Source organism: Macrotis lagotis, chromosome 1, assembly GCF_037893015.1.
Source record: "Macrotis lagotis isolate mMagLag1 chromosome 1, bilby.v1.9.chrom.fasta, whole genome shotgun sequence".
NCBI lineage: Eukaryota > Metazoa > Chordata > Mammalia > Peramelemorphia > Peramelidae > Macrotis > Macrotis lagotis.
In genome coordinates, this window is record NC_133658.1 from 284,750,252 (window position 1) to 284,772,833 (window position 22,582).

At 36.6% G+C, this 22,582-nt stretch overlaps 1 pseudogene; it reads left to right on the forward strand.

Annotated features, from left to right (window-relative positions):
• Positions 1–13,708: 13,708 nt before the first annotated feature.
• LOC141493042 (putative monooxygenase p33MONOX pseudogene) lies at positions 13,709–14,746 on the forward strand (annotated as a pseudogene).
• The last annotated feature ends 7,836 nt before the right edge of the window (positions 14,747–22,582 follow it).

Consider the following 22,582-nt stretch of genomic DNA (forward strand, 5'->3'; position numbering starts at 1 on the left):
GAATTTCATAGGGTTCTTTCTCAATTTTTGAGAATAATTTATTGGTGTTAATATATATTTCTCTTTAAAAGTTTGATAAAATGCTTCTGTGAATCCATCAGGATCAAGAATTTATTTCTTTGGTATTTCCTTTATAGCTTGTATTGTATCCTTTTCTGAGACTGAATTACTTAAATTACTTAAATTCTTCTATTCATTTATGTATATTTTTATTTTGATGGTATTCTATTCCTTTGATATTATCAGTTTTGTTATCCTAAAATTATTATTTTTTCATTTAAAGGAAATAGACAAGTTTTGTTGTGATTTCATGTCATTTATTTACTATTTTATTGATTTGATTTTCTGCCCCCTTTATAGGGTAGCTTTATTTGCGCATCAAGATTGTTAGTCTTTTCAAAGAATTAGATTTTAGCTCTCTTTACCATTTTTATGGAGGCAGCTAGGTGGTGCAGTGGATAGAACTTGGAATCAGGAAGACTGATCTTCATTAATTCAAATCTGGACCAAGAGGCTTACTAGAGTGTGTGACTCTGGCTGAGTCACTTTATCCTGTTTGCCACAATTCCTCATCTGTAGAACGAGCTGGGGAAGGAGATAGCAACTCTCTTTAGCATTTCTGCCAAGAAAATTCAAAATGGGTTCATAAAGAGTCAAATGCAACTTAAAAATGACTTAACAATAAAAAATCATTTTTATTATGGTTTTTGGTTCTAGTTTACCAATATTTTATCTTTTTAGCTTATTTTAATCATGTTAATTTTCTAATATTAAAATTAATATTAGTCTTTCAGTCCTTTCCTCTACCATGATTTCTTCTATTTATGTTCTGCTTTCACTCTTGTCTCCTTGTATACAGTTGGGAAAAGATGCCTCTTGTTATTTTGTTGTTGTTGCTGTTTTTAACTCCATAGGCATCAAATTAAATTACTTTTCCTTATTTATGAAGTAATTTATTTCAATATTCATACTTTGTTTTTTCTATATTTTTTACTTTTGTGCTTCTATTTTCCAGGGTGTATGAAAACAAATAATCCACTCAAGTTTGATATTTTTTTAAAAGGGTGCCTCTATTTTATTGAATAGCCATCTTTTTGAATTGATGACTAGGTTTAGGTTTGTAACATGTATAATGGATTTGTAACTGGAGCTCCACTGCTCTTCCCTTCTCATTTTCTGGTAGGTGAAGAATAAATTTTTTATTATTCAAATTTACTTTCTTTTATATTTAAAAGTATTTCTCCTGTTACTTGCACAATTCATTGATTGTCACTGTAATCGTTCAAATTAATGACTATGTGTCTTGGAGTTTGTAGCCCAGGATTTTTTCTGGAGGTGATCTGCATCATGCTCACCAAATGTAGGTATTCTCTTAGACTTTGTCCTGTGTCTCATTCTCTTTTCCTTCTAAACAATTTTGTTTGGTGATCTCAACTTGAATGGACTCAATTTTATCTCTATGTAGACAAAGCTCAGATCTATATATCTATACTTAGATTCTCTGCTGACTCATAGGCATGTATCTCTGACTGTTTCTTGAAAATTTCAAACTAAAAGATGGCAAAGTACATAGACTTAAATGTTGGACTTTAAGTTAAAAATACAGGAATTTGAATCCTAACTCAGATACTTACCCACTATCTTTTTTTTTTCATTTTCCTCATCTCCAAAAATAATGGTAATAATAGCACCTTCCTCAAAGGGTTCCTGTGACATTCAAATGAGATTTCATATATATCTATACATGTGTATAGATTTATATATGTAACCTCATAGGGTTACTGTGAAGAACAAATGAGATTTTATATACACATATATATGTATATAATTTTTTCAAATCTTAAAATATTATGTAAATTTTAAAAATTTGGATAAATCATGAACTCAACATTTCCAAAATAAGACTCCTCTTTTCCCCCCAAATCCTCCATTTTCAAATGCCTCTGTTACTACTGAAGCCACCAAATCATCCTTCAGTTACCAGATTCATATACTTGGTACTCTCCTCAACTCTTCATTCTTGTTCATCTCCCATATTTAATTGATTATCAAGTCTTTTTTGAACTTTTCAAACTACTCTTGTATGCATGTCCTTCCCTCTCTACCCATACAATCACAATTCTAGTTCAGATCCTCATGACTTCTTGCTTGGACCACTGAAATAACCTCCTAACTGATTTTCTTGCCTCAAGTCTCTCCCTGCTCTGGTCCATTCTTCACTCAGCTGCCTGTGTGGATTTTTTTTCCTTAAAGGATAGCTATAATCATCTCATTACATCTTTTTCCCTGACCCCTTGCTTAGTGGGCTCCAGTGACTCTCTAAAATCAAATTAAAATTTCTGTTTTTCTTGAAATTTCTTCATAGCCCAGGTCTTCTTTGCCTTTCCATTCTTCTAATACACATTATTCCTATCCACACACTATAATCTATCTATAATGGCCCACTCTGAGTTTCTCAGATACGACATGCCATCTCCCATCTCCATTTTTCCCCCAAAATGTTTTCAAATGCTCTGTCCAACCTCAACTTCACCTCTACCTCTTGGTTTCTAAGGATTTCTTCAAGAGTCAACTTAAGTCCCATCTTCTTCAAGAAGACTTTTCTAATCCCCCAGTTACTATGGCTTTCTCATCCCATATTGCCTTCCATCTATTCTGGGTATATTTTGCATGCATCTCATTTTTTTACATGCTGTCTCCTTATTAGAATGTATCCTTCCTGAGGGCAAGAAATATTTTTGACTACTTGCTTCCGTAATCTTTAACACAGTTTTTGGCATATATGTTTGTAAAATGCTTAGCATAGTGCCTAGCAAACAGTAGGTGCTCTTTAAATGTTACCATCATCACTAAAAACACTTAATAAATGTTTGTTGGCTGACTAAAAAATATAGAGAATAGAAGTCTCCATTATGCATAGTTTGCTGACTAATTTCTTAAAAATTAATTTGATCAAATATATCCAGAAAGGACAATGATCAGTGTTGGAAGGGATATGGAAAATCTGGGACACTAATACATTGTTGGTGGAGCTGTGAACCCATCCAACATTTCTGGAGAGCAATTTGGGATTATGCCCAAATGGCAACAAAAATGTGTATACCCTTTGACACAGCAGTACCACTACTGGGTCTAACCCTGAAGAGATGATAAAAAAGGGTAAAAATATCACTTGTACAAAAATATTTATAGCAGCCCTGTTTGTGGTGGCAAAAAACTAGAAATTAGGTGAATGTCCTTCAATTGGGGAATGGCTTAATAAACTGTGGTATATGTATGTCATGGAACACTATTGTTCTATTAGAAACCAGGAGGGATGGGAATTCAGGGAAGCCTGGAAGGATCTGCATGAACTGATGCTGAGTAAGATGAGTAGAACCAGAAAAACAGTGTACACCCTAACAGCAGCATGGGGGTGATGAGCAACCTGGATGCACTTGCTCATCCCTGAAGTGCAACAACCAGGGACAATTGTGGCCTATCTGCAATGGAGAATGCCATCTGTATCCAGCGAAAGAATTATGGACTTTGAACAAAGACCAAAAACTATTACCGTCAAATTAGAAAAAATATATATTATTAAGTAATTTTACTATCTCATACTTTATTTTTCCTCCTTAAAGATATGATTTCTCTGTCATCACATTCAACTGGGATCAATGTATAACATGGAACCAATGTAAAGACTAAAATAATGCCTTCTGTGGGGGGTGAGGAGAAGGAAGCAAGAATGGGGGGGGGAATTGTAAAACTCAAAACAAATAAAATCTTTCTTAAAAAAAATTAATTTAGGGGTTGTCAGGTGGCTCAGTGGATAAAGCACCAGCCCTGGAGTCCAGAGTACCTGGGTTCAAATCCGGTCTCAGACACTTAATAATTGCCTAGCTATGTGGCCTTGGGCAAGCCACTTAACCCCATTTGCCTTGCAAAAACCTAAAAAAAAAATTAATTTTGTAGAGCAAATTGTCACTTTATCACATCTTCACATCTATTAGAACAGTTATCTTGGGGTACTTTAGAGATATATCAAGTTATCTTTTGATCATTAATATCAAGTGAAGCATAAAAATATTATAAATTATTTATGCCTCTCATAGAGCAGATCTAGGACAAAATGTAAGACAAAGGTAGTTCTCTTTGGATAGTGAGTCTCTCTAGATGCTCCTGTTTTCAGACAAATTCATACTTATTGCAATATTTCAGTCATATCAATGAAATTTGTCATCACTGATAAAAGTACAATCCAACTCTACACATAAGTAAAATCAAGTGGATTAAGAATGTCTATTGTCTTCACTAACTTTAAGTTGAATGGTCAGCCTATGAAGTTCAATTTTCAGTATCTGTATCATGTACCAGCATTTCAATGGACAGTATAGGGAGCCCCAAGTTGAACGTAAGGAGGAGAGTAGGTCAGATTATCTTTAGAAAATCATAAAATCTTTTTTAATAATCTCAAAATTCTTCCTGAAACAAAGACATGATTTTTTTGCCAAAATTCTTGCTCTGTTATGTGCCTATGAGTCATAATACATCAATTGGTCCCTGTAATACAAGAAAGAAAAATGGAAAGGCACATTGTGTATGAGCAGGCTGCAACCCAATAAACCAAAGAATTTTGAAACAGAAGTGATAGAAGGAATGCTATCCAAGAAATTTACAAGTATGACAGATAGGCTAGTCACATGGTAAGAGAAAGGATAAAGTGATGGACAACTTGAACTGATACTCTCAAGATTTCAAGAGAAAAATTTAAAAACTCCCATTATGATTAGTGAATTCCCTCTGGAAAATTTATGGAAGGACATGAATTGCAATCACACAAGATAGGCAAGACAAGAAGGGTTGTAATCTTTATTTTTGGAGGAAATACCTGTGTTAAGGAACTCTTAGACCAATGGGAATGTTTCTATTATTGTGAACTATAGGTGATTAGTAAGTATTATTATTATTATTTATGATGTAAACTGATAGTGTTCAGATAATTACTGGCTGAATATAGCCTCCATATGTAGGCCCTTCAGTACCACTGATGCTTTTAACACTGATATAGGCTAAACATCAGAATAAGCTGATCAGTGCAATGGTAAACACCAAAAGTTCAGAGGACTGAAAAATGAAATATGCCACCCACATCCTAGAAAAGAAATGATGGGTTTAAAATTTAGAGTAAGTTATGAAATTCTGGACATAGTCAATATGAGAATTTATTTTCCTGGACTATGCATGTTTGTTATAAGGTTTTCTTTTTTCTTGCTTAAGTAAAGTGAATAAGAAGAAAAAATAATAAATGCCTATAAAATAAGTAAATATGTTTTTATAATTTATGAAATCACAATATAACATAATTTAAAAAGAGAGAAAAAAAGAATTGGCAGGAATTAAACAAAGTGTTAATGTGAGAGGTATCCCAAACTTAGTGATCAACTTGTTGCCATCAACTTGTCTGTCTGAAGTAAGATCAGAGTTTATTTAAAAAAAGAATGAGTAAAAGACATGTTGTGTGATTGAAAATATTTAATCCTAAACTATTTCAACAAGAGATTAAAAATAAAAATGGGAATAAACAACAGAAATGATATTGACACTGACAAAAATAATCTTATCCAGAAGTTTAACTAATGCAAATTAAGTACTACAATAAGGAAAGCAAAGGTCCCAGAAAGTATCTTAGTCATCAAACACTTGATTTCCTTGGCAAACAAAGAAAGCTGAATGACAAAGGCAATTCCAGGTTAGAAAATAAATGTTTGTATAATCTTAAAAAGAGTGATGGGCTATTATGAATAGAGTTATCTCATAGAGCAAAGAGAGATAGTGGGGTATAAATCAGTTTAAAGAAAGATTAGAAAGGTAAAAAACTAAGCAAAGTCACCCTAAGAATACTCATTGATGAAAATGGAAGGAAGACTACAACAGAAAAAAAAAGAATAGATTTCCAAAAATCATTTTATCACATCATTTCCTCCAACGAGGAGACCATACATTAACCCTAATGCCACAAGAACCAGATTAATTTATAAAAGAGACGAGATTAGCATTAAAAAGATCAATGATGAAGCAAGAAGCCAAATTCAATATAGAATGAATAAAAGGAAGAAAAGATAGCAAAGTTAAAAAAAAAAGTATCAACCTTATCGGTACCAAAAATGATGACTAGTAAAATTTCAATAACTATTGACCTTTAAGTCTACTCTGCCAGTTATATATGTTTTATGAGAGCCATCTAATTAGCAGGAAATAAGTAATGTTTCTTAAACATTAAACAATCAATAAAATCTTTGTCATTTCATAATTTTCTGAAATGGAGAAAGTATAAGAATGAATTGTTCTTATTGTTTGTTGGCTATAAAAAAATTTACTCTATCAGAACAAAATTTTACCTTACAGAATCTCTTATACTGAGGTATCTCCCATCTAAACATCTCAATCATTCATAAGTCCTTGGAGAATAAAACAACAAAAACAATTCTGTTCAGTAAAACAGATATATTTTCCATAGAAATGGAGAAGGCATAGAAATGGGTCTTAGAGGAAATGCATGCTTTCTGGTTCAATCTTCTAATCACTTAAGGAAATTTGGGCTGTCCATTCACACAGGAAAGAACAGAACAAGTGAATGAAGAATACCTATTGCTCAGATTTCTATTAACATACATATCTGGTGTAGATGGTAAATGGACAATGACTTGGTCAGGAGGAGGAGAAGTTTATATTGCCTTCTGAAAATTGCAAGCTTCACATAAAAAGCAAAGGCCCATCTTTTTAATACAGGTATTTGACAGATGGTGCTATATGGCAGTGAAATATAGTGAAATTGTCCCCAAAGAATTAAAAGTTATTATCTTACAGAAAGCAATAAAGCAGATAATGGTGGATGTAAGCAGACAATAACAGCTAAATCAAAAAAACAGGAGAAAGAAGTCCTCAAAGTATTCTGTGATAAGAAGAAAATAAGGACCCATCATATAGATCATGTGGTCAAAGAGAAAGATGACAGGTGGAGAGCCAAAGTATTCCACTGATATCTTCTTAATGTGAGGTAAAGAGAGGAAGGCTTCCAATATCTGAAGGAATCCTTGAGGTGAACTTATAGGAAGACATGCTTGAGAGTCACTGAGGAAGATAAGACAAGAGTAGGTTGCACTTTGTGTCACTGCACTGAATTCCCCAATCCATAGCATCTGAGTCTAAGCTAAATATCATAATGAATCCTTCCTATCATGAAAATATTTCTTGGAGGTAGAGCCAAGATGGAGACAGGAGAAGAGCCTCTCTTAGGTGCTCTCACCAAAATATTTCAAAATCCTTAAAATTATGACTCTAGCTAAATTTTTGAGAGAACCCACATAAAGATCCAGTGAGGCAATTCTCCTGCCCAAGGTAACCTGGAAAACAGTGGAAAAACTGTGTTCCACAGGATTGGAGGGGTGGCACCATGTCTGAATGAAGGAACTTCAGCCTCCTGGGAACAGTCCCAGGGCACCTGGGAGCACAACTCCAAGCAGCAGAAGCAGTTTCTTGACTTGCCACCCCAGGGAGCACCAAGCACAGCTTGGAAGATGAGCAGGGAGACCTCTCCCAGAGCAAGTGTGAAGCCCAGACCAGCCTGGTCCTCAGCACAGCCGCACTCAGCAATGGAAGCAGGCCCATGGAGCCAGTCAGCCTCTAGGCCTCTGCACCCTGAGAGCTCAGCCCACCAAAGGTAAGGGAGTGGAGGGAGACTTCCGAGGTCAGTCCTCTGTCCCTGGAACAGGACTCTGAGGTTTTGACCACATTCAGATGCTGGTCGTAATCTAGGCCCCCCCATAGAGCAGGGGACCCCCCCCCACAGCCCTGTGGCAGAAGGGTGAGCTTGTGGTCATTCACAGACCAGGAGTGCAGTCAGAGCCTCACATACTGAGGTTCTTGAGGGGTGGTGTCCCAATAGTACTCAAAAGCTCAGGATGCACCCCAAAACCAGGCACAGGCTGGGGAAATGAGTAAATACAAAAAAAAAAAAAAGGAACCTGACCATTGACAATTACTTTGGTCCCATGGAGGACCAAAATACTCAATCTGAAGATAAGAAAATCCAAGCTTCTGCATCTAAAGACTCAAAGAAATATAGAAGTTGGGCTCAGGCTATGACGGAAAGTTTGAGCTTCAAAAACAGGAAGCATAGAGGTGAATATAGAGACAGTGGAAGAGAAGAGTAAATTATGAGGGACTTAATAATGATGAGTTGCATGTATTCCTGCATGGAAAGATGATATTGATAATACTCATATGAACCTTCTCATTTAATAGAGCAGCAAGAAGGAGCTTTTATAGATGAGGCACAGAAGAAAGCTGAATTTGAAGGTATAATATAGTGTAAAAAATGGAGTCAATGGGTGAAAGGGAAATGTACTGGGAGAAAGAGAAAGGAGAGTTAGAATAGGTTAGGATATTTCATATAAAAGATATTTCATGTAGCTTTTGCAATGGTATGGAAGGGGGAAGGCAAGGGAGAATGAGGGAACCTTCATTCTCATCAGAAATGGCTCAGAGAGGAAACAGCACACACACACACACACACACACACACACACACACACACACACACACACACTCAAAAGGGTATAGACATCTAGAAGAAAAAGGAGAGAAGGTACAGGGGGAGGGGAGAGGGGGATGTGGGTGATAGAAGAAAAGGTAGGTCATAGGACAGAATAGTCAGATATAACACATTTTCTTTTTAACTTTTTTGCAAGGTGCTGGGATTGGGTGGTCTGTCCAGACCACAGGACAGTGATTGCTGGGCTCTGGGGTGGGATACGGGCTTGGGACCTCCTGGCCCCAGGGCTGTCACTCTGTCCGCTGAGCCACTCAGCTACCCCACAGCACATTTTTGAAAAGGGACAGAGTGAAAGGAGAGAGAAAATATAATACATGTTAGTGGAGAGGAATGGATGTAGGGAATTACAATCAGCAACAACAATTGTGGAAAAATATGGAAGTAACTAATATGATGGACTTAGGATAAAGAAAGTGATCCACACGAGACAGAGTTTATGATATCAGAACACAGACTGAAACACATTTTTTTCTCTTTCTTTTACTTTATTTCTCATAAGGTTTTATATTTTTGTGGGGGAAGGGGTATTATGTTTACTCTTAAACAAGAATATTCTAATAATGTGTAAATAAATTAAAGAAAAATTTCTAAATTTTTTAAAAAGAAAAGATTTCTTCTAGCTTCCTCAAATATTCACAGGGTCATGGATGACGTTCAATAACACAACAGAAGTTCTCGAATTCTGAATGCCATACAAATACTTACTAATAGGGACATCGTATGAAAATTAAAAGTCATTAGAAATATTGTATTTGTATTAATGATTTTCTCTAACCCTTCAATTGATTTTTAATAGCTATAAAAAGTATCATGGCAGTACATAAATGGTCTTGTAAAGATATATTTCTATCTATAGATCCAAACATAAAACTCTGCCCTGAGTTCTCTAGAGCAATCTACATATGAAAGATCCATCTTGGATCCAAGACTTAGTAGTTTATTTAGCATCTTGGTTTCCCCAAAAGCCTTCATTGTGTGATGACCTTAACTCTGAAGCATGGACCTGACCTAACTTCAGTTCTCTAGGCAAGAAGTTGCTAGGGCATTAAGTTGAGGTAGTAAGAAGGGAAAGGAAGGAATAGATCTAAGAAATGATATTCATTCATTCATTTATTCTTTCATTAGCAACCATTTATAAAGTGCCTACCTGTGTGCATATTATTGTGCAATTAGTGATGATACAAAGATAAATTAGAGTCCTTTATCTCATGGAGTTGACAATCTAATGGATGAGGAAGGAAGTTGGGACATACATAGATATAGGACAACTTTAATGCAGGCAAAGCATGTACAAATGACATCCAAGTCATCTTCACAGTGGAGGAAGACTCAATGTTGTATAATGACAAGAACTCTAAATATAATTTCAGGGGTACTCTAGAACCTAAAGATTCCTTGTATAAATCATCAGATTTCCCAGTACTTCAGTTTCTTTATCTAAAAATGAAAAAATGTACAATAAATTATCTCTAAGGTTCATACTAGGGCAATCAAGTGAGTACTGGAAATGAAATCAGGATGGCTCATCTTTCTGAATTCAAATCTAGTCTCAGAAACTTAGTAGTTGTGTGACCTTGAGTCACTTAATCTTGTTTGCCTCAGTTTACTCAACTGTAAATAGATGTAGAAGGAAATGGAAAACTAGTCCAGGATCTATACCAACAAAACCCTAAATGGGGTCATAGGGAATTGGACATGACCGAACCAACTGAACAGCAAGATTGCTTCTAACTCCAATTCCTATAGTTCTGATCTTGTGATTCAGGAACCAATGTTCTAGAAAGGCACCTGAACAGATCATCCAAACACTCTAGGAATGTACCTCAGTATGCCATCCATATCTTATAACTCAGGGACAGCAGAGGGACAGATGGAAAACAGAGAAAATCTTTCACATGCTAAATGCTTAATAATACTTGTTGACTAACTGACTTTTGAAAAGCCATCACCAGAGCTTGCCATCCAGTCTGCTGCATATGGTACAAATGTTTCAGATTGCCATTGTCTTGTGACAAGGATACACCAATCAATAAATGCACAAGAAAAATCAGTGGCTAGTTTATAAGTCTGAAGAATGGTGCCTTTCTCCAACCAATTTCCCAACAGCAGACCCACCAACTACAAAAGAATTTTTACCCCTAAATCTGTATCTTGTTTTCCTTCCATTCTCTGACTTGCTCTCACTTTCTGGCTTCATCTGTCTCTGTGTTTGTACATGCTTTATTGACATTTTCCTAATGTGATTAAAATGTCACTCGCCCTGCCAGCCCATGACTTAACTAAGAACAAGAGATTTTTCTCCCTTCTTCAGATTTTCAAAGGGCACATGAGGTTCTGTCTGCTGCACACACCCCTGTGAATGATTCCAATACAGTTCAAACCCAAGTGGTTACATCCAATCCACCAGACTATATGGACAACACCCCAGAGCAGGATCTTTAAATAACAGGATTCTGATGCAGGCTTTTCAAAAATCAGTTAGTCAACAAATATTATTATTAAGCATTTAGCATGTGAAAGATTTTCTCTCTTTTCCATCTGTCCTTCTGTTTCTTACCTGAGCTAGAAGATATGGATGGCATACTGAACTCCTTTTCTCCTAGAGGGGAGTAGCCAACAAGACCATAAGGATAGGCACTTAAATAACAGTAGGGAAGCTGTGGCAACTCAATTCCCACTTGGAAGGGTCCTTAAAAAATTAAATGCTTAACAACTTGAACTGAACTGAAAAGCAGCATAATAAGATGGAAACAGGCCTAGGTTCAGAGTTAAGAGGACCATGGTTTAACTCCCAGCTCTGCTATCATGTAGCAGCATGGAAGCAGTAGAAAAATATTACAATTGGAGTTAGACTTGGGTTTGATTCCCAGACCTACTATTTACTACCTTGAGCAAATCAAAATATTGATTAGATTTTTTCACACTTTTCTTTTTTTTTCTTTAAATATATTACTTGTCATATGAGTTGGCTGCCTGAGAGGGGAAGGGAAAGGAATATTAGGAGATAAAAAATATATCAATAAAAACATACTTTTCTTTTTTACTTAATTTTATTATTAATAATATTTTATTTTCCCCCAATTACATGTAAAAATTTTAACATTTGTTTCTTTAAAGTATTGAGTTTCAAATTCTATCCCTCCCACCTTTTCTTCCCCCCCCATGTGATGGTAGGCTATACATGTGCAATCACATAAAACATAAAATATATTTTTAAAATATTGCCCCTTGTATCCAGCAAATTGACAAAGGTGATAAAAAATGAGACTAGTCAATGCTGGAAGAGTTGTAAAAAGATAGGCATACTGGTGTTTTGTTGTTGGGTCTGTGAATCAATAAAACCATTTTGGAAATCAATTTGGAATTAAATAAATAAAATTAAAATGTACATATCTAATATTAAACTTACACAACAAGGAGGCCTTAATAATAAATCCCATATATGTCAAAATATTTTTAATGGTACTTTTTGTGATAGCAAAATATTGAAAGCAAAGAAAGTGCTTTGGCTAGAGGATGGTTAAACAAGTTATTTACATGGATATATTTGCTGTGCTATAAGAAATAATGAAAATGATAAATATGCAGAAACAAGAAAAGACATAAACTGGTTCAGAGTATATAAAGAGACTACACAATATAAATAGAAAGAATGACAAGCACAAAAAAAAATTTTAAATGATTTCAAAATTCGAAAGAACAAACATAACTCCCACAAAGATGTATGAGGATATACTCTCTTCACCTCTTTGCAAAGGTGAGAGGTATATGAATGTGCATTTGTTTTCAGACTTTTTCAATATGTTGATTTATTTTGCTTACTTTTTTCTCTTTTTTCTTTTTTAATGTGAATATATATTAATATATAGTACATAGGAATATATCACATATAATTATTATATTATGCCACTAGATGGCACAGGGGACAGAGCACTGGCCTTGGAGTCAGGTGGACAGGAGTTCGAAACCAGTCTCAGACACTATACTAGCTGTGTAACACTGGACAAATTACTTAATCCTGATTTCCTCACATCCAGGGCCATCTCCAGTCATCCTTATTCATATTTGGCCACTGGATCCAGATGACTCTGGGAGAAAATGAGGTTGGTGATTTAGTGCAGTACCCCTTCACATGATGGGTGTAAGTTTGCTAAGAACTATCTCTTATAACAATATTGTAAGATGGTCATTATAGATATTATATTCTCTTTCTCACCTCACTTTTCAAAATTCTACAATCTGGTTGCTAATTCTATTACTTGATTTTAACTGATCTTCAAGATCATCAACCATCTCTTTTTTACTAAATCCAATGAGTTTTTCTTAGTCTTCATCCTTCTTGACTATCCTGGGTCATCTGATGCTATTCTGTCATTCCCTTTTATCTCACATTTGATTCTAAGTACCTATTGATTAGTTTCAATGCCTTTTATTTAATAGACACTTAATAAGTGCCTGTTGATTGATTGAGGCTGAGAAGTTAAATGATTTACTCAATAGGGTCACACAACTAGTCCATATCTGAGATGAGAATCAAGTGACCACCTTCTGAACTCTCTATCCTTCCTTGGTTTTAGTAAAATTTTTCTCTCATGGCTCTTACTTCTGGTCAGATCATTTCTTCTTAGTCTTCTTTGCAATTAATCACCTATGTTCCTGTGAATGAGTGAACCTTAAAGCTCTGTCCAGGTCCTCTGTGTATTTCCTCTTTCTTGCTGATTCTGTCAGATTTCTTGTATTCAGTTATATTTAGCTATCATACCTATGCAAATAAATGACTCCTATCTCTCATCTCTTTCCTGAGCTACAGCCCTGAATCTCCAACTATCTATTTGGCAACTCCTTTGATGGTGATGATGATGATAATGATACTAGCATTTTATTTTTAACTCTCTTAAATAGTATTTTCCAGTTACATGCAAAGAAAATTTTAACGTTAACTTTTTTTTAATTTTGAGTTTCAAATTTTATCCCTTCTTCACTACCCCTTCCCTAGGATAGTAGGCAATTTGTTATAGATTACACATGTACAATTATGTCAAACATATCAATCATGCTGTGAAAGAAGAAAGACCTCTACTGTATTTCTGCCAGTTGAGATTCATTTGGTATGGAAGCTATTCACCTTGCCTCTCTTTGCCCATTGCTCTGGTGCTTAGGAAGTGGGGCCTGGAGCCTTGTTAGTCTCAGCTTCCTGTACATCCTGGAGCCCTGGGCTGTAGATAATCTCTTCCCCTCATTCCTTCCTTCCATCCCATTCCCCTCCTCATGGAGACCCAGCTGCTATTCAGCACAGTACAGTGCACATCTAGGCAAGATGACTTTGCCAATTGGAATGCAGCATCAGACATTCAGTTATGATGATGTCTTGGAAGATACCACACCAAAGACTCCACCTTCATCTGACATGTGCAGTAAGGTTCAGTGGAAAAAACTGGTCATCCCAGATCAGAAATACCAACAGTTTTCCAAGGCTGAGAAGGGAGAAAATAATTTCTCCATAGTCCCCTCTGCTTCCAGTGACCAAATGAACAAGGTCCCAGTGGTGAAGGCCAAGGTTACCTCACATCATCATGAATTCTCTAATTTCAAAATAGACACAAGAGAGCATCCAGTACTTTGAGCAGCAGACAAGGTTGAGAGACACAGGATACTCTCCCCAAAAAGGCTTCATCACAGAAGAAACCAAGTACTACTGTGGCAGAGGCAGTTCATAAATTGAAATTACAAAGTGGAGAAATGCCAAAAGAAGACAGACTGACTCCTTCAACCTAGTCCACTTGAAGTAGTACAACCCATTCTTCCCTTAAGCAAAAATCCCAGAGGCTGTTTTTCTCATGAATCTTCTACTTCCTCACCCATTCTAGATATCAGCAGCATGCATGCTGAAAATCTGAAAACTGGAGCCTTTTTAAGATCAAGAACTCTTCAGAAATCCAACTCAGGTTTCAGTGTCCATTCCTAAAAGGGCAATCAGAAATCATCATGACTGAAACTTATTCAGGTTCAGGCTTCTAAAACTGCAGAAGACCCAGCAGCCCTCATGCCACCTAAGATGGACCTTCAGGGAAGGAAGGAAAGAAATAATATCCATGGATCCATAATCTCAAACCAAGGGATGAATGTGTTGGTGCCTACTGGCTTCTAAAGTTCCCTTTTCATATGATCAACATTGCTTTCCACTGTTATGTAGAGAGAGTATCTTATACTTTTCTTTCTTCCCCTCCATCTTGCACTTGATAAAGGAAAGATGTCATCCATTTACACGTCTGCTGAGTATAATATTCCTGGGGAGCCAGTGATTGTTTCTTTAAATATTTGTAGCAGAGCTTGAATCTTTCTAGCGCAGAAAGATCTATTCTGTAATGTCCCAAAATTAGTCTAAATAACTCCTCAAAGTACACTTTACTACAACCAATTACAAATCTATAGAACTAGATTTCAGGGGGCAAGGGAAATAAAACCTCATAGATTCTGTTCTGCATATTTATCCAAATGAAAGAAAGGAAGGAAGGAAGGAAGGAAGGAAGAAAGAAAGAAAGAAAGAAAGAAAGAAAGAAAGAAAGAAAGAAAGAAAGAAAGAAAGAAAGAAGGAAGGAAGGAAGGAAGGAAGGAAGGAAGAAAGAAAAGAAAGAAAGAGAAAGAAAGAAAGAAAGAAAGAAAGAAAGAAAGAAAGAAAGAAAGGGGGAAGGAGGGAGGGAGGGAGGAAGGAAGGAAGGAAGGAAGGAAGGAAGGAAGGAAGGAAGGAAGGAAGGAAGGAAGGAAGGAAGGAAGGAAGGAAGGAAGGAAGGAACAGACCAAAAGAAAAGAACCATGAAAAATATTTTTTAAATTTCAAATAGTAGCTTCAATCTGCATTCATATTCCATCAGCTCTTTCTTTGGATGTGGATAGCATTTCCCATCTTTAGTCCTTTGAAACTGTCTTGGATTATTGCATTGCAGATAAGAGCTAAGTCATTCATAGTTTATCATCTCATAATATTGCTGATTCTGTTTACAATATTTTCCTGGTTTTGCTAACTTCACTTTGCATCAATTCATGTAGGCCTTTCTAGATTTTTCTGAAATTCACCAGTTTATCTTTTCTTATAGTAAAATAGTATTCTGTTACATTTATATGCCCCTTGTTCAGTCATCCCCCAATTGATGGACAATCCTTCAATTTCCAATTTTTTGACAATATAAAAAAGCTGCTATAAATATGTTTGTACATGCAAATCCTTTTCCTTTGTTATTATCTCTTTGGGATACAGACCTAGTGGTGGTATTTCTAGATCAGGATATGCACAGTTTTATAGCCCTCTGGACATAGTTTTAATTGCTTTCCAGAAAGGTTGGATCAGTTTACAATTCCAACAATAAAGCATTAGTGTTCCAATTTTCCCACATCCTCTCCAAAATTTATTATTTTTCCTAATCTGACATATTAGCCAATCTGATAGGTGTAAGGTGATACTTCAGAATTGTCTTAATTTGCATTTCTCTAAGCAATAGTGATATAGAGCTAGTAACTATAGAGAGCTTTGATTTCTTGATCTGCAAACTGTCTGGACTATGTCCTTGACCATTTATCAATTGGGGAATGACTTGTATTTTTATAAATTTGACTCAGCTCCTTATATATTTGAAAATTATAGCTTTACCATAGACAATTGCTATAAAAGATTGTTTCCTAGCTTTATATTTACCTTCTAATCTTGGTTGCATTGATTTTGTTTCTACAAAACCTTTTTAATTTTATATAATCAAACCAATGTACACATTAATAACAACATCATGAGATGATCAACCTTGATGGAAGCAGCTCCTCTCAGCAGTTCAGAGAGCTAGGACAACAGTATTAGATTGCCTATGGGCAATGTTATCCCCATCCAGAGGAAGAAAAACAAAGCAAAACAAAACAACCCTCAGAATCTGATAAACAATTTATAAAAATTATCTCTTATATATCTCTTTCCCTTAATCCTAATTCCTCATACTGAAAATGACTAATTTGTAAACATGTTTATCAACAAGATGTATATTCAATGCTAACCTAATTGTTTCAATACTGAGGGGAGGGGAATGGAAAGGGAAGGTGGAAGGAAATTTTGTAACTTAAAAATATACATGTGCATATGAATGAAAAAATAAAATAAATAAATTTTTTAAAAATTAATATAATCAAAATCAACTATTTTGCATTTTATAATGTTCTTTAAATCTTGTATGATCATAAATTCTTCCCTTTTCCACAGATCTGATAAATAAACTATAAGTTGCTTCCCTAATTTTCTTATGGTGATTGATAGCATTTATATCGAACTTAAATGTTTGCAAAGCATATTATAAATATTATCCCAGTTTATCATCATAATAATAGTGAGAGGTAGGCGCTATTTATGATCTCATTTTACTGATTAGATAATCTGGGGCAGACAGATGTTAATGACTTACCCAAGGTCACACAGCTGGTATCTGAAGCTGATTTTGAACTCAGGTCTTGATGATTCCTAGTCCTACATTCTTTCCACCAGGTTACCTAGTTTTCATATGTGCATGGATTCATATGACACATTCCATTGGGACATCCTATAGGTATCTCACACTTGATATATCAAAAAGAAATGTTTTTCAGCATTTATCCCAGACTCTTCTCCTGAATTCCCTATTTCTGTAAAGAGCAACACTATTCTCCCTTTACAATCTGGGGATTCATTCTTTTTTTTTAGGTTTTTGCAAGGCAAATTGTGTTAAGTGGCTTGCCCAAGGCCACACAGCTAGGTAATTATTAAATGTCTGAGGTCAGATTTGAAGTCAGGTACTCCTGACTCTAGGGTCGGTGCTCTATCCACTGCACCACCAGGCTGCCTCCTGGGGCTTCATTCTTGACATTTCATTCTTTCACTCCTCATGTCTAATAATTTGCCAACTCATCTCAGTTCTACTTCCTCCACATACCTGACATTTGGACCCTTCCTGTAATCATCCTACAGTAGTTCTAATTCACTCTCACCAAGGCTATTCCAAAAAGGATCTCCCTTTATCCAATCTCTTCTATCTATCTATCTATCTATCTATCTATCTATCTATCTATCTCCAATCCACCCTTCATAGAACTGCCAAATTAATACTCCTAAAGCTAGTCTGGTCTGACTAGTCATTCCCCACCTCCACCCCCAGAAGCTTCAGTGGCCATTAGGATAAAATATACACTGCTTCTACACTTTCTAGCTTTTCACATGCTATCTGCAGTCTATCATTCCAGACTAATTCCTAAGAGAGGAATCATGGTACAATTGTTAGAGAACTAGTCCTGGAATCAGGAAGACTTGGGTTTAGGACTGATCTCTGACACAAACCAGCAATATGACAACAAACAAATCACTTAGTCTCTTGGTGCTCTAAGCAATTCTCCAAGACAATGAATTGTAAAAAAGGAATTGAGCTGCATAGGTAAAAGAAGTCTATTTTTCTTGAAGTTCCATGTCTCAAGGAAATCATAGGCTCAATCTCAATCTCTACTCCTAATTATACATTACTTCCTCTTGGTTATTTTTTTTTCTTGATGTTCCATCTCTTATCTCCAAGTCCTGCAATACTCTTCTGCCTCACTTCTATATTTTAAAACCAATAGTTCCCTTCAAGGTTCAGTTCAGTTGTTACCTCCTTCAAGAGACTTTTCCTAATTCCCAGTTTTAGCATCCTCTCACCCAAATCACTATTTTGTATAAATACCACATTCATCTGTGCATAACTTGTATGTCATAGTCAAATGCAAACTTCTCGAGGCAGAATATGTCCCCTTTGTTTTTGTACCTCCAGCACTTAGCACTTCCTTTACACAAAAGATAGTTTAAAAAAAAGATTCATAAATGGATGTTGAAAAAGATTTAATTATAACTCAGTAAACTTTAATTGAAGCTCTATATCTAGGTATTAAAAATATACTTAGAAATATACTCAGAGAGACTTCAAGCCTAAATGGTGGAGAGAAGACAGGCACAGTGCTAGCCTCCTGATCTTCTCTCTTAATCTTCCCTCATATATAATATGAAACAAATCTCTTAACAGAAATCCAATCTACAAAACATAGAAAGAGAAACTAGGAGAAGATCTACCTCAAAGTATGTCCTCTGGGATTGTGGGTGAGTCCAGGCACAGAGGGAAGACTCTGTTGGGATCACAGGACAGGATCAGAGCCTGAGAGCTCCACTAGCCTGATAGGCCAGGTAGACTAGATCCTGGAAGACTAAAAGCAGGACAAGCCTGATCAACCTCAGGGACAACTAGGAAGCAGGGGCATTGGTTATGGCACTGACAATCTGGAGCTTGCCTGCAGAGCATGAGGGTGAGTTCCAGTAAGGAAGGGATGCAACCATACCTTTATTTCAGCTGAAGCCACTTCCCAGAACAAACACAATTACAGCCCACCTCTATCCCAGGTTAAGGGCAGCAAACGTGGACTTCCAGTCAAAATGACGGAGAGAAGACAAGCACAGTTCTAAAATCTCCTGATCTTTCTCCATATATGATATGAAACAACCCTATTAACAGAAATCCAATCAACAAAACCCAGAGATAAAAGCCAGGAGAAAGAACATCAACCTCAGGATTTGTTTTCCAGAGTCCTGGGTGAGTCCAGGCACAGAGGGTGGAACAGCCTTGGATCAGCTTAATTAGCAGTGGGGTTGGAGCCCTGGGAGCCTGAGGGCTCGTGAACCTAACCTGCTTGATCAGCGAGGCTAGAGACTGGTCAACTGAGGGGGCTTGGGTCAACTAGGGAGCAGAGGAATTGGTGTTGGTACTGACCCTCTGGAGCTTGACAACAGGGCTTGGGGGAAGAGTTCCAGTGCAGGAGAGCTGCAGACACCATCACTGGGCTCCTCTGGTCAGGAGGAACTCTGAGTCCACACCTCCATTGCAGCTGAGGCCTCTTCCCAGAACAAACACAATTACAGACTACTTCTGCCCCAGGCACAGGTGTGTGAGACAAAGAACCAGCCCAGGTGACAATAGGGAGAGGAATGACCTCAGGCAAGGGTAAAGCCCAACACTGATTGAAGACAAAAGTATTTATCAGCTTCAATCACTTCTTCCAGGCTAAGGGAGAAGACCTCAATCAAGGTCACAGACACTCCAAAGTAAGCAACCAGAACCTACTAGAGAGCCATAGAAATTGCGCTCAGTGAGAAAAGCCCCAGCACCCCCTACTGGCCAACTGGAGATATTGTATTCAGTGAATGAAGCCTCTAGGGATCCCAACACCAAACCTCTGTGAATCAGGCCATCCCCAACTCAAGGTCTTAGCAAAATGAAGAAAAGTCAGTAAAAAGGTGGATCCATAGAAAAATTCTTCGAAGGAAAAGACCCTAATTCAGAGGTACCTAGAACCTCTGAAGAGAATATGATCTGGTCTCCAGAACAGAAAGACTTCATTAAAGAAATAAGGAAGGAGTTTAAAAATCATTTGGAAAATTTGGAAGAGTTAATTAACACCTTGCAACAAGAAAACAAGTCATTGGAAAATACAATTAGACAAATACAAAAAGAGAATAATTCTCTCAGATCCTCAACTGGACAAATGGAAAGGTCTTTCAAAAATAGAATTGACCAATTGGAAAAGGAATTGCAAAGGGTCAATGAAGAAAACTCTCTAAAAAAAAAAGAATAGAGTCTGCAGAAACTAATGACTTCATGAGACAGCAAGAGCCTGTTAAACAAAATTAAAAAATAGAAAAAAACAGAAGAAAATGTAAACTACCTCATCAGCAAAACCACTGACCTTGAGAATAGATTGAGGAGGGAAAAACTGAGAATTATTGCACTTCCTGAAAACATTGAAGAGGAAAAAAGCCCTCGACTTAATATTGCAGGATCTAGTGATGGATCATGGAACCAGAGGGCAAAGTAGTTATTGAAAGAATACATTGATCCCCTCCAGAAAGAGATCCTAAAATGAAAACACCAAGGAATTTTGTGGCCAAATTCCAGGACAATCAGATAAAAGAGAAAATCCTGCAAGCAGCCAGAAAGAAACAATTTAAATATCAAGGAGCCACAGTAAGGATTATGCAGGACCTAGCTGCATCAACATTAAGGCATTGAAGGGCCTGGAATGAGATTTCTGAAGAGCAAGGGAGCTTGGAATGCAGCAAAGAATCCACTACCCAGCAAAGATGAGTGTTCTCTTCCAGGGGAAAAGATGGACATTTAATGAAATGGAAGAATTCCAAAACTTCCTCATGAAAAACCAGAGCTAAATAGAAAATTTGGATATCAAACAGGAGGTTCAAGAGACACGTGAAAAAGTTTAAAAAGAGGGGGGGCGGTAAAGGAAAAAAACTGCTATCCATTAAGTTGAAATTGGCTATATCCCAACATGGGAAAAATATTCTCATAACATTTGAAAATTGTAACTCTAACAGAGAGAATATAACTAGCCAGAAATGATGGACACTCATGACTTATACATGAGACTGCTATCCAATGGGATGAAACTGGCTATAAGCCTACTTGGAAGAAAGACTAATAACTCTCAAGAATTGTAACTCTATTAGATAGAATGTACTTAGCTAGAAGTGATGGATACTCAGAAATTTCTATGACTCAGATAGAATGATGTAAAATCATGTCCTCCTTAAAAAAGGGGGACAGAAAGGAGATAGGAAGAGGGAGGGCATTGAATGAGGTTAATCTCATTACATTAAGAGGTACAAAATATCTATGGTAATATAGGGGAAGAGGGGAGAAGTTGAGAAAAATCTGAATCTCCTTCTCATCTGACTTGGCTTAAAGTTAACTTACACACATTCTCAGTAAACTGAAAAAGGATCTAACCTTTCAAGTATTAAAACGGGGAAAGGGGAGGGGGATGGAGAAAGGGAGGGGAAGAAAAAGGGGAACTAACAGAAGGAAGGGAAGGGAAAAGGGAAAAAGGGAAAGGGGAAAGAAAGGAGAGGGGGTGGATATAAGAGGGCTAACACACTGAAGGGGGTGATATTGAGAAACAAAATTCTGGGAATATGGATAAAGGTGGGAGGAAAGGGGGAAAATACAAACAGAGGTAAGATAGTATGGAGGGCAATAAAGAGTTAGTAATTATACCTTAAATTTAGAAAAAAAACTGATATTGTCTGATCTTGCTATCTCTTATACTTTATGTTTCTTCCTTAAGGACATGATTTCTTTCTCATCACACTCAATTTGGATCACTGTATGCCATGGAAACAATGTAAAGACTGACAAATTGCCTTCTGTGGGGGGTGGGGGGAGGAAAGTAAGATTAAGGGGAAAATTGTAAAACTCAAAATAAATAAAATCTTTAATAAAAGAGCAGCAAACCTCCCTCAGGTCAGAATAGGGAGAGCAATTACCTTGCCCTAGGGCAAAACCCACCATTGGACAAAGATAAAAGTACTTAACAACTTTATCCACCCCCTCCAGGCTAAGGGAGAGGGCCTCAAATTAAAGTCACAGACTCTCCAGAGAAAGCAACCAACACAGCCTACTGGCCAGCCCACTTGGAATTACTAAATCCAGTGAGTAAAGTAGGCATCTCAGCACCAAACCTCTGTGAACCAACATAAGGTCCTAGGAAAATGAAGAAAGTTCAGAGAAAAAAGAGGGGCCATAGAAAAATTCCTAGAAGGAAAAGTACCTAACTCGGAGAGACCTAGAACCTCTGAGGAGAGTATGAACTATTCTCCAGCACAGAAACACTTCATTGAAGAAATCAGGAAGCAATTCAAATCAATTGGAAAATTTGGGAAAGACAATGAAAAATCTTGCAACAAGAAAACAAATCATTGGAAAATACAATTGGACAAATACAAAAAGAAAATTCTTTCAAAACCTTAATTGATCAAATAGAAAACTCTTTCAAAAATAGAATTGACCAATTGGAAAAGGAAAGACAAAAGGTAAATAAAGAAAAATTCTTCTCTAAAAAAAGAAAGAAGTCTGTGGAAATTAATGACTTCATGCGACAGCAAGAGTCTGTT